Raw genomic sequence first — 12198 nt, 5'->3', positions numbered from 1 at the left:
GAAATAACATGTAGGAGATGGTATCTTTTTAGGTAGTGGCCAAATAGAAGTAGCACAAATATTAACCATCAGCTAGTCATTAAGTAGATCTGACAGATATTGAATTTAACCCCTTTGCTCTCAGTGACTTACTATTATGCCCTCTCTTCCCATGACATCAGAGACCTGGCCCTCTCCTGAATCTCCTCGTACCTCACCGAGAGAATTATCAGCTTTTCCCATTCATGCACTAATAAGTCCAGACTTGAAACGCAGCAAAGTCCTTTTACTAAGTGCAACTTGAAGTTGAGAATACAAATGGTTTCAGCAGGCTTTAGTGCAAATTCCTTCTGGCACCAGAGGAGGAGGCATGGTGGCAGGCTGACTTGTGATGATTTCTGCACTTAGATAACACCGGCCTAATAGCTTCTTGATCATGATGGGGGCATCATTGGCCCGTTTTCCCTCTCTGTATATTCAGGGAGTGGGTGCTCTATGAGCTGCTTCCTTCAGGCATCCCCTCTTCTCTCCACCGATCGGACTAGCACAACCCCACCCTTGGCAGTAGATTGGGGGGGGGGGAGGTCCTGCTGCATCTAGTGAGGAGAATGTCCACACATATGCAAATGGTTGAGGTTTTTTTTCTTTTAAACCCTTAAATGCCATTTTTTCCCTAGTTTACCTGTTTTAATGGCTGTTAGATAGGTGCACTTCCGTCTAAACAGCCATTAAAAATGGGCCTATTGATTTTCAATGGGAATATGGCCAAAAACAGGACATGTCCTATTTTTTGACGAATGCTTTATACTGAGACTAGTCCCATATATGTTAATTGGTTCTGAAAATGGCTGTGCAACGGTCAATAATAAGACATCCATCACATGGCCGTTTTTGTCGTGTGAATGATGTGGGATTTATTTTATGAATATTAATAGAAGCAACGCTAATACCATATTATATTTGAGAATATGCTTTTGAGCTAATGGATTAGATGGAATTTATATACCAAAAAGTACTTTAAGAGACACCAGTGCCGTTTTCAGGTTTGCTGACCAGTCCACCTCAGCTTTATAATGGTCTTATTGATTTATGTTCTCTTTGGAGTTCTTCTACCTTGCTTTGTTATATTGATGCACCCTGTGGTTTCCGTTGCTATTGGAATAAAAAAAAGTTGGATTTAGACTTGTTTAACACAATGGTGCAGAGGCAATAATATATTAACACCTACAGCAATAAACAGCACATGCATAATAGACAACATCATGTTAGAGCTTATTTTTACTGTTTCATTAAAATAGACCCTAGCTCTCAGGGGCGCTGTTTCTCCTTCTGGAGACTGACACTTGGTGTAAGGAGTCTTGTGGGGAAAAGTATGCAAATTAGCTCTCCTCCTACAGGTGACACTGTCTCTAGTGTCATCTACTGGAGCTAGCTACCGTGTAAGTCAGTCTCCGACCCTAAATGCCAATGTCCACACTAAATAGACTGATGAGCTAAAGAAAAAAAAAAAATGATTTTCATGTCCTATAAGCTTGTGAAGAATCTTTGTATTATGAATCTACAATAATGTGTTGTCCATTAATGACTTTAATTACAGCGATCATATTTTAATTGGGGTATCGTATGCTGTGCTGATGCACAAACCTAATGTGTTATAATCGTCGATACAATTTCATTCAAGTATTATTTATTTTATCTTATTCTGATAATTTATGTCCATCCAGAACGTAGTCTTATATTAATTACATTGTCACTGGGATGACATAAAGAAAAATTACTATTTTTTCCTGAGATGAAGTTTTTTAATAAACTGCAGAGAATGACCTAATTTCCATGCACAATAATGTCTCAGACCTGAAATGTTGGGTCTTCTGATTTATTTCCTGCTACAGCGTGACATCAGCTGGTGCTTTGTCAGTCTGGGGACAGAGTCTGCAGACATATGCTGTCTGCCAGGGTTACAAGGTGTCAGTCTGCACCATAGTTAGAACCGAGAGCCAAGATTAATAGATACATTTCATGAACACATTATCTAACAACCTGGACAGAACTATTAGCTTTTTTTTTTTATCAAGGAATTCAAAAATATATTATAATAGAGCAATATTGTGCAACCTGTTGCTCCCCAGCTGTTGTAGAACTGCAACTCCCAGAACTACAACTCCCAGGCTCTCAGGTATAGATGAGCAAATCTATACTACACATAGAATTTACACACAATTGAGCCCTTTCTGGGACCCTCGGGATGAATACTCACAAAAGAACTAACGGTCAAATGACCAAATACTCCCTTTAGGGGTCCTAGCTAATGTAGATGATTAAATCTACATCTTTTATTATATTCTATTAAAACGTATAACATAGAAAAGAAAAATGTGTAAGATTAAAACTATCAGGAACTAGCCAGGGACATTTATTATTTCACTGATAATGAAAGCAATCAGGTCAGTGCTTTATATTGTAGCACTGTGTTGTTAATAAACACTGTTTTGTGAGTTGTTATGTGTTGTTATTATCTTATGTCATCGTCTCCATATATCAATCCCTTATTATACTTATTCTTTATCACACACTAATTGGTCTTAAAGTGTGCAATATATATATATATATATATATATATTTATTTATTTTTTTGCTGTTGACAGCAGCGCAGAATTCTGGAGGCGAGGCCAGATAGTCTGAATTTACTGCAGTTGTCACTGCTTTTTATGCTCACACATACACACAATACTCTATACCGTACATCTGAATACACTGGAGCGATTACTGTATCGATCCACACAGTTTGTCACCCACACACTTGGCTGCATATGTATCGCACTGTCCCTACAAGCAAATCCTCTCAATTGTAATTGGTGCCCTACAGCTAATCCCTGCCTAAAAATTAGCAGCAAACACTACCCATCCCGATATGTTTCACCGCGTGTGCGGCTTCGTCAGGGGAGTTTGGGTAATAGCGTTTACGCGCCACTAAGTGCCCTGTTAATTACCTTCAGTCTCCTCCCTCCCAGATAGTTTCCTCCAATGTACAGTCCCCACGGGCTGAGCGTTATCAATACGCGCACGAGGCAACGCCTCCCCCAGTCAATCAGCAATTGTGACGGAAGCTCAGTCTTTCCGTGAAAGGAGACAAAGGTCGTGATCACGTGAGGCATTTCTAAGTAACCCTTCCGTTGCTGCCAGCCAGCTTATGTGTATTATACAGGTGAAACTCGAAAAATTTGAATATTGTGCAAAGTTTATTTATTTCAGTAATGCAACTTAAAAGGTGAAACTAACATATGAGATAGACTCATTACATGCAAAGCGTTATATTTCTAATGCGGTCTTGGAGTTTGGAAATTTGCTCATCTCTACAGTCAGGGCATGCTGGGAGCTATAGTTTCACAACAGCTGGAGAGCCACAGGCTGAATACTTGAAGAAAGATGAAAAGTGTTTGTTGTTTTGTCTTTTTTTTGTTTCTGTGAAATATTTTCTTCTAGATGTGAGAAAATTTGACTGTTGAGTTAGGCCTCATGTACACGACGGTCCGCAAAAAACGGATCTGCAGAAAATACGGATGACGTCCGTGTGCATTTCGTATTTTGCAGAACGGAACAGCTGGCCCCTAATAGAACAGTACTATCCTTGTCCGTAATGCGGACAATAATAGGACATGTTCTATTTTTTTGCGGAATGGAAATATGGACATACGGAAACGGAATGCACACAGAGTAACTGTTTTTTTTTGCAGACCCTTTAAAATGAATGGTTCCGTATATGGTCCGCAAAAAAATGTAACGGACACGGAAAGAATATATGTTCGTGTGCATGAGGCCTTAGACTAGATTTAAGTATAAGAATAAGGCAGAAACACCCACTACTGGTGCTGTGAAAGACAGAATTTATTTAAAGTAAAAACACTCCTCACTCCTCCTTTCTGATCAAATACACGCTAGGTACATATATATTAAAAACACAAAATAAAATAAGTATATAATAAAAACATGGATAACGAGATTCCCCCAGAGACGAAAAAAAGGGCAAAGGCCGAATCAATACACAATAAAGCGCTTTCTATATTGGTTGTATGTATCGTGTATGAGAACCAGCAGGAGTTAAATATATGGCCAACTCACATACACTCTACATATATATCACTATTTAGGTAGGTCAAGCGGTAAGATCCTTCTTGCTTAGCACATGTATATATAGTATATATAAGAAATATTTGCATTTCTTCTGTGTTTTGTATCCACTCCTGCTTTTGGCTACAAAATCATAGGCCAATTCTGATGGGACCATACAGGCCTTACAGCTGCTACACAGACAGGATCCGTTGTGTGTCTCATTTTTCCTTCCTTCTGACAGATCAGAAGAAGGGTCAAATAAATGATGATGTCAACCAGGCCAAAAAGACAAAATAGTGGCCCAGTCAGGAAGTGGGGAGGGTGGGAACAGCATTAGAAGTCCACAGAGTGGCCCAATCACATAGTGTGGAAGTACAGGAGCATCAGGAGACCACAGAGTGGCAAGGTGACAGAGTGTGGAGGTATCAGCAGCATCAGGAGATCACAGAGTGGCACATTAACAGAGTGTGGAGGTGACAGCAGCATCAGGAGGAGCCCACAGGGTGGCACAATGACAGAGTATGGAGGTGGCGGCAGCATCAGCATCAGAAGGAGGCCACAGGGTGGCTCAATAATAGTGTGGAGGTGGCAGCAGCATGATGAGACCATAGAGTGGCACAATGACAGTGTGTGGAGGTGGCAGCAGCAGCATCAGGAGGCCACAGAGTGGCAAGGTGACATAGTGTTGAAGAAGCAGCAGCATCAGGAAACCACAGAGTGGCAAGGTAACATAATGTGGAGGTTTCAGCAGCCTCAGGAGACCACAGAGTGGCAGGTGACATAGTACGAAGGTGACAGCAGCATCAGGAGACCACAGAGTGGCAAGATGACGTAGTGTGGAGGTGGCAGCAGCATCAGGAGACCACAGAGTTGCAAGGTGACATGGTGTGGAGGTGACAACAGCATCAGGAGACCACAGAGTGACCCGGTGACAGAGTGGGGAGGTGGGTGGCAATACCAGTACCAGCTGAAGATGTTGGGTGAAAGAAGGAGCACTTGGCATCAGATGTGTGGCATCAGGCGGGTGGCAGCATCAGAATAGTAGCTGAGGCAGGTAGCCAGAAAAAAACGGTCCCTTTTGTCAAAGTGTTGGTGTGGCACCATGGATGATCTAGTCTGATGCATCAGGCATTGGTGGTTGGAAATCCTGGCTGATCCACACCTGATTCATCTTGACAAAGGTCAGTCTCTCCACATTTTGGATGGACAGGCGAGTTCTTCTTGGGGTAACTATGGCCCCCGCCGCACTAAACACCCGCTCTGATGCCACACTACTGGCCGGGCAGGACAGTTTTTCTAGGGAAAACTCTGCCAGTTGCGGCCACAAATCCAGTTTGGCTGCCCAGTAGTCCAGAAGATTTTCAATGTGGGGTGGCAGGGTGCTGTCCAAGTATGCCACCACCTGCTGGTTCAGGTCCTGCTCCAGGTCTAGCTGCTGCTGCTGGTTAGTAGTTTCTTAACTAGGCGGGTGAAGAAAGCTGATCATCAGCGACTCTAGACTCAAGTTGCTGATGATGGAGCTGGAACTGCTCCTACGCCCCAAAAAGAGCTTTAGAACCTATAACTGCACTGCTGAACAGCAAATAGGCCCTTTTTTTCCCCGCTTATACACGCTACAAAAGGCTTTAGAACATATAACTGCACTGCTGAATGGCAAATAATATATATTTTTGTGCCACTAATACATGCCAAAAAGGGCACAGCTGAAGGCAAATAATACATATTTTTTTGCCACTAATACACGCCAAAAAGAGCTTTAGAACATATAACTGCAGCGCTGAACGGCAAATAATATATATTTATTTGCCACTAACATGCCGAAAAGTGCTGTAGTTTTCTCACTTCACCACACAACGGCTAATAAGCCAAAAAATGCTTTAGAACATATAACTGCGCCGCACAAGTGCAAATAAGACATAGAAATATTTCCTTGTAATAAACCCTGTTAATAGCTGTAACAAACAGCACTTGCACCCCAATAACAAGAACGGTTTGCTGAAATTGCAGAGCTATATAATGGCAATTTGGATCCCTAGTCAGTGCAGCAAGGTGTAATAGGATTGTTCCTATTACCCAGACTGTAAACTCCCCTACTGAACCCTGTTCTGCTTCAATACTGTGGAATAATTCCTCCCTATGCTTTCCCTAAAGTTTTATACAGTGTAAGGGATCGCTGTACTTGGGGGGGTCATTCTCACAAGAATCGTTGTCCACTGCAGCTTTCGAGGCCAAACATTGCATTTATTGGGACATTTTACGTACACGGAACAGTCCAGTTAATAATCACTGGGGTGGTGAGGTTCCCACATACATCAAAACAAAACAAATACCTGCCTGGCTGGGCTCTCACTACACCTGTTAACATGGCCCTGACTCAGCTACAGAACCCTGTTCACACACGGAACCCGTATGCGGCTTTTTCTCAGCCCGTAGTTCCCCAGCTTCTCCAGCTGTAATCAGTCCCGTACCTGTATGGGGAAGTGTGGCCCAACAGTCCTCCCGACTCCGGACTTGTGACCCTTGAATCCCGGCGTCACGGTGTTCCCCAAACTTCGGGCTGTCACAGTGCCCCAGGGTCTCTCAGCCTGGCGAGCTGAGACCACGCACAGAGCCTCTGCTCTGGGTCTCTGTATCTCACAGCATATCTCTCCCCAGACTGACCTACTCTGAGGCGCTTTATGCTAGCCTGATTACAGCAGGCCTCACCTGCGATCACCTCAGGTAGAAAGGAAAACCCGTACTGGAAGGGTGTGGACTGGCAACTCCCTCTACCAAGCCTAGCCACCAGTCCAAGTAAAATCCAGCCCAGAAAATGTATACAAAAATGTCTCAGCAAACTATGCTTTGCTGAGACTACTGCCACTCTCTCGATTTTATCTGTCTCATCCATCTGAGGTACCTGAAGTGGGACAACACACCTTCCAGCACTGTTCACATTACCACAACAGCAAAATGAAAGTTTTAAAGTATTTTCTACCACTGTCCTTAGCGCCTGCTGACGTCTCTCCCTGCACTAAGTACACTGGAAAATGGCCGAATTCAAGATGAATGAGGCTATTTAAACTACAAATACGGTAACATAATGACACATATAAACACTGTCTATATAGTGTAGAATAGGTTGGTAAAGGGAATTTTTTTGTAAAGAAATAAGGCATTGATATGCTAAGAGCCTGATTTTATAGCCACCAGAAAGGCATGGGTTAAATCCCAGATTGAGTTTTTCTTCAGGAAGTGGACACTTAGTGGCAGTGGCATACCTCTAATAGAGGCAGACCATGCAGCTGCTGTGGAAGAAGGGGGCCATCCCCCAATTACACTTACCTAGCTAGCTGTGAACAAGGACCTACAATGACATCATCATCATGTCATCAGGGTCAGTAGTTTTACAGCTGAAGAACTGGTGATGATGTCATCATCATGTGATAAGGGCACGGAGATGGTGGAGAGGAAAATGTGGTGAACTACCTGGAGAGGAGCTTCTGTGTGTGCCTGTAGGAGAGGAGAGTGGCGTCCTGGCATAGCCCATTACATCCTAATACTAGAAGTTGTAGCTTTGTCCTAATGTATCCTCCTCCATGTAATCTTCACTGATGCCCTACAATAACAGTCTGGGCATGCTGGGAATTGTAGTTTTCTCCTCTTATAATATAAAAAATGTCTACATTTTAAAAAGTAAACCACTTTTAACTCTAATCATGTAACAAACTGACATACAATGGCAACATCTGTCGGCTGTTTGTATGCTTTTTCGGTGTTCACATTGGAATCTCCTGGGTACTATGGTTTCCTCCGCTACTCATAAGATTATGCTAAACTGCCTTTTTTTGATATTGTCCCGTGTGTGTTTGTGAGATAGGGATTAATGTGAGTGATAACAATCCCTATACAGCGCTGTGGACTATGCTGGTGCTATATAAGCAGCAGGAAATAGATTCCTCTGAGATTTACATTTAATGAGATAATCTCTTATAAAATCATTTATTAGCTAAAAATGAGCCACCAAAAACGCCTTGGGAAACATTCCTGGATTGCAATTATTCTAAAATAAAAGCAGACTCCCGGTAACATTAAAATTAAAGCAGATCTTCCAACTAAAGACATGGATTTTTAATTCTACCACTGCCCCTAGCTCCTGCTGACATCCTATGAACGAAGGTGGATACGGGACAGTAGTTTGTGGGAGTCCGATGATCATTAATGGGAATTACATTAAGCATGTAACATATCAGTGGCACAAAAGATGAATGTAAACTTGCATAAAGTATAAACTTGCATATAAACTTGCATAATGGAAAACATTTAAACACCTGCATAGTACAGAAAGGTTATGCACCTGCAATTGATATTGTAAAATGATGCTACAAATAAGACAAATTACACTGTGTCCAACAAACTCTTAAGATTCTTTAGGACTGCGTTACCTGACGAGAAGCCACACAGCTTTGTACGAGTATTGTAATTGCATTGTGGCATTGGCCTATCCATTATTTCATCAAGTGACATGACTGAATATACTGGCTATTGCTACCTAGAACACTGTAATGTGGTTGGCATAGAATTCCACACAGTAACCTATCACAGATGGATTATTACCTTCAAACATTGTATCCGCAACCAATCCAAAAGTACCTAAACAGATTTTATATATATATATATATATATATATATATATATATATATATATATATACAGTATATATAGTGAGACAGTAAGAGGTTTAGTCTGGGAAAACAGGTATTTTCCTCCCAGCATGTGCTGCTGGGATGATTTACAGCCAGATAAGGTCAAATACCGAACCAGATTTTAAATGCCAGTCCGGGTTTTGGCAGCACCCGGCTGTCCTTAAATAGGCAGCTGGGCTCAGAAGCCAGGTCTCTGTGTTGGGATCTGGGAGCCTTGTGTCTGGATGAAGGCTTGCTACCTGTGTGGTGTGAAAACAGGTAGGTGCTGCTATCAGCAAGTACTCTTTGAGGCAGAATTGCCGCATGGTGTGAATTGTTTGAATATGACTGTTTGTTTTGTCACTTGCCTAAAGTGTGACTAAAGCACTGAACTGTTTGATCCAAAGAACTTGTTGTTGCCTCTATACTGCGTCCACTAATCCTGGCTACCAGAGCGAGTCCCCACAATATATATATATATATACACTCACCTAAAGAATTATTAGGAACACCTGTTCTATTTCTCATTAATGAAATTATCTAGTCAACCAATCACATGGCAGTTTCTTCAATGCATTTAGGGGGGTGGTCCTGGTAAAGACAATCTCCTGAACTCCAAACTGAATGTCAGAATGGGAAAGAAAGGTGATTTAAGCAATTTTGAGCGTGGCATGGTTGTTGGTGCCAGACGGGCTGGTCTGAGTATTTCACAATCTGCTCAGTTACTGGCTGAGGGTTTTCCCCATCCTCAGTCGTGACATAATGTGACCTATAAACTGTACCACTCAATTGAAAAACAAACTGAAATCTTTTAGGTGGAGGGAATAAAACAAAAAAAAACTAAAATAATGTGGTTGCATAAGTGTGCACACCCTCTTATAACTGGGGATGTAGCTGTGTTCAGAATTAAGCAATCACATTCAAAATCATGTTAAATAGGATTCAGCATACACCTGCCATCATTTAAAGTGCCTCTGATTAACCCTAAATAAAGTTCAGCTGCTCTAGTTGGTCTTTCCTTAAATTTTCTTAGTCGCATCCCACAGCAAAAGTTCTGAAATGATTTATCTTTGTCTCATTTTTTTTATAGCACAGAAACCTGACATTTTAACAGGGGTGTGTAGACTTTTTATATCCACTGTATTTTTAAAGTCTATCAAACTACCTCCTATAGATTGTTTAATCCTTGATTACAATTATGGTAGCTGTATGGTTCAAGAAAAGGAAATACTTTTTGACTGATATTATAGTTTGACATTGGATTCCATTTCATAAAGTGCTTCTTCCAATGGTGCTTTACCAATGTTATCCTGATACAATAAACAGTCAAGATACAAAGTAATTGCCCTCTTTTCATCTTGCAATACCAATCCACAAGTGAAGTGAAAGGCTTTAGAAATGTAGCATATATTCAAAGCATCCTAAGCTCCATCCTTGCTGCTGAAAAACTTTTTCTTTCATTGCAAGTACATGCTTGACCAGAAGAAAGTCTGGGCAAAGGAGTAAGTTGCATGGTGGCATCAGTGATCTGGTTTTCAAGGACTGTCTTAATATTTGTCACATGAAAATCAAAGTCCATCATTTGTCTCAACGCTGTCCTTATTATAAGTACTGTAGCATTGTAACTACCTGTAAAGTTCTGTAACTCCTACCAGAAAGTAATAGACAGTAAGGCTTTTTTCCCTTTTGGTTTTAGACTCTAATGCCATTAGAGACAAAGTATCTATCTATCTAGCTATCTATCTGGCTAAAACATCTGCTTCTATCAGGGTAATAGAAAAGATAAGAGTTTCAAAATTTAAAAAAATGCCTAGGAATCATGTAAGATGTTATTCTATGTACCATATGGCGCATATAAACAAGCTTGAAAAATCAGTGTGCTCTTTCATGTATCTTTTCATCCTGTGCTATCCACAAAGCTCAAAAGAAGCGACTGAAACAATATAAACTATGTAAAATAGGTAATCCTTTGAATTATTAAAAATATCACGGTGTCAGTTAAGCAGTCCATAAATAGAATATCTTTTCTGTAAAATATGCAGGTTTACGTGACAATTTGCTCCATATGTGCTACACTATGTAGGAGGGTGGGTTTCTATAATAGTCTTATTCACAGTGCTAATGCCAGATAACACCTTCCATAATTCCTTCACTTCACTTCGCTTGACTCCATCCCTACTATTTAGATTACTTTCCAATGAATACCCCTAATCTGGTGAAATATCTAGATGTGGACTGGGAAAATATTTTGTGGACACAGATTTATATCAACAAACGTAAGTACTCACTGCACTTCATGCCTAGATTATAATGTGCTTTCAGGCAGATAAATGCGTGACTACATAGTCTAGATTCTCTAGAAGGACTATATGGACAGTTGTGTCTGGTACTACAGCTTGTCGCATGCTCTTGAATACTGATGGACGAACATTGGCCGCAACGGTTCGCGAACGTGCCGAAGTTCGCGGCGGATCCCATTTATTTTAATGGCAGGCGAACCTGAAAAACCTTTAGCTCATATTTGCAGCCAAGAAATAATTACTAGAAGTGCACAAAAAGTCCCAGAACATGGACAGTGACATACCAGATGTATTATTAGAATTTGCAATCTCCATTCATTATTTTCTAAATATCGCCTAGGGCGCCATGTAGCAGGGGGCGCCCGGCGCCCGTTGCGGTAAAAAAAAAAAAAAAGTTTGGGCGGCTGGCGGCGCCGCCTGAGCGGCTGAGGCTGAGCGCTTGCCGCTCTAAAGAATCCTGCCTGCGCCTGCTGTTCTCGGTTGTTACTGTAGCGTGGCCGAGCTCTGTTCGGTCCGCGTAACAGGAGCTTTTGTTTCCTGTACCCGGCTGGACTGACAGGAAGTGCTCACTTAGAGCTCGGCCACGCTACACTAGAGGTGGGGGGGATGAGAGTGACAAGGGGGGAGGGGGGGTGGAAATAATGAGTGACAAAGGAGAGGGGGGTGGAAATAATGAGTGACAAGGGGTAGGGGAGATGGAAATAATGAGTGACAAGGGGGGAGGGGGGGGTGGAAATAATGAGTGACAAGGGGGAGGGGGGTGGAAATAATGAGTGACAAGGGGGAGGGGGGTGGAAATAATGAGTGACAAGGGGGGAGGGGGGGGTGGAAATAATGAGTGACAAGGGGGGAGGGGGGGTGGAAATAATGAGTGACAAGGGGGGAGGGGGGTGGAAATAATGAGTGACAAGGGGGGAGGGGGGGTGGAAATAATGAGTGACAAGGGGGGAGGGGGGGTGGAAATAATGAGAGTGACAAGGGAGAGGGGGAGAAATAATGAGAGTGACAAGGGAGAGCGGGGGAAATAACGAGAGTGACAAGGGAGAGGGGGGAAATAACGAGAGTGACAAGGGAGAGGGGGGGAATAATGAGAGTGACAAGGGAGAGGGGGGAATAATGAGAGTGACAAGGGAGAGGGGGGAAAT

At 42.1% G+C, this 12198-nt stretch overlaps 1 protein-coding gene across 1 annotated transcript in view; it reads left to right on the top strand.

Annotated features, from left to right (window-relative positions):
- The window catches only part of FGF14 (fibroblast growth factor 14), a 607883-nt gene that overhangs the window by 297164 nt on the left and 298521 nt on the right, over positions 1-12198 (top strand). The window lies entirely within an intron of this gene.

This window comes from Bufo bufo, chromosome 3 (genome assembly GCF_905171765.1).
Source record: "Bufo bufo chromosome 3, aBufBuf1.1, whole genome shotgun sequence".
Taxonomy (NCBI): Eukaryota; Metazoa; Chordata; class Amphibia; order Anura; family Bufonidae; genus Bufo; species Bufo bufo.
This window is presented reverse-complemented; position numbering and strand designations above follow the sequence as displayed.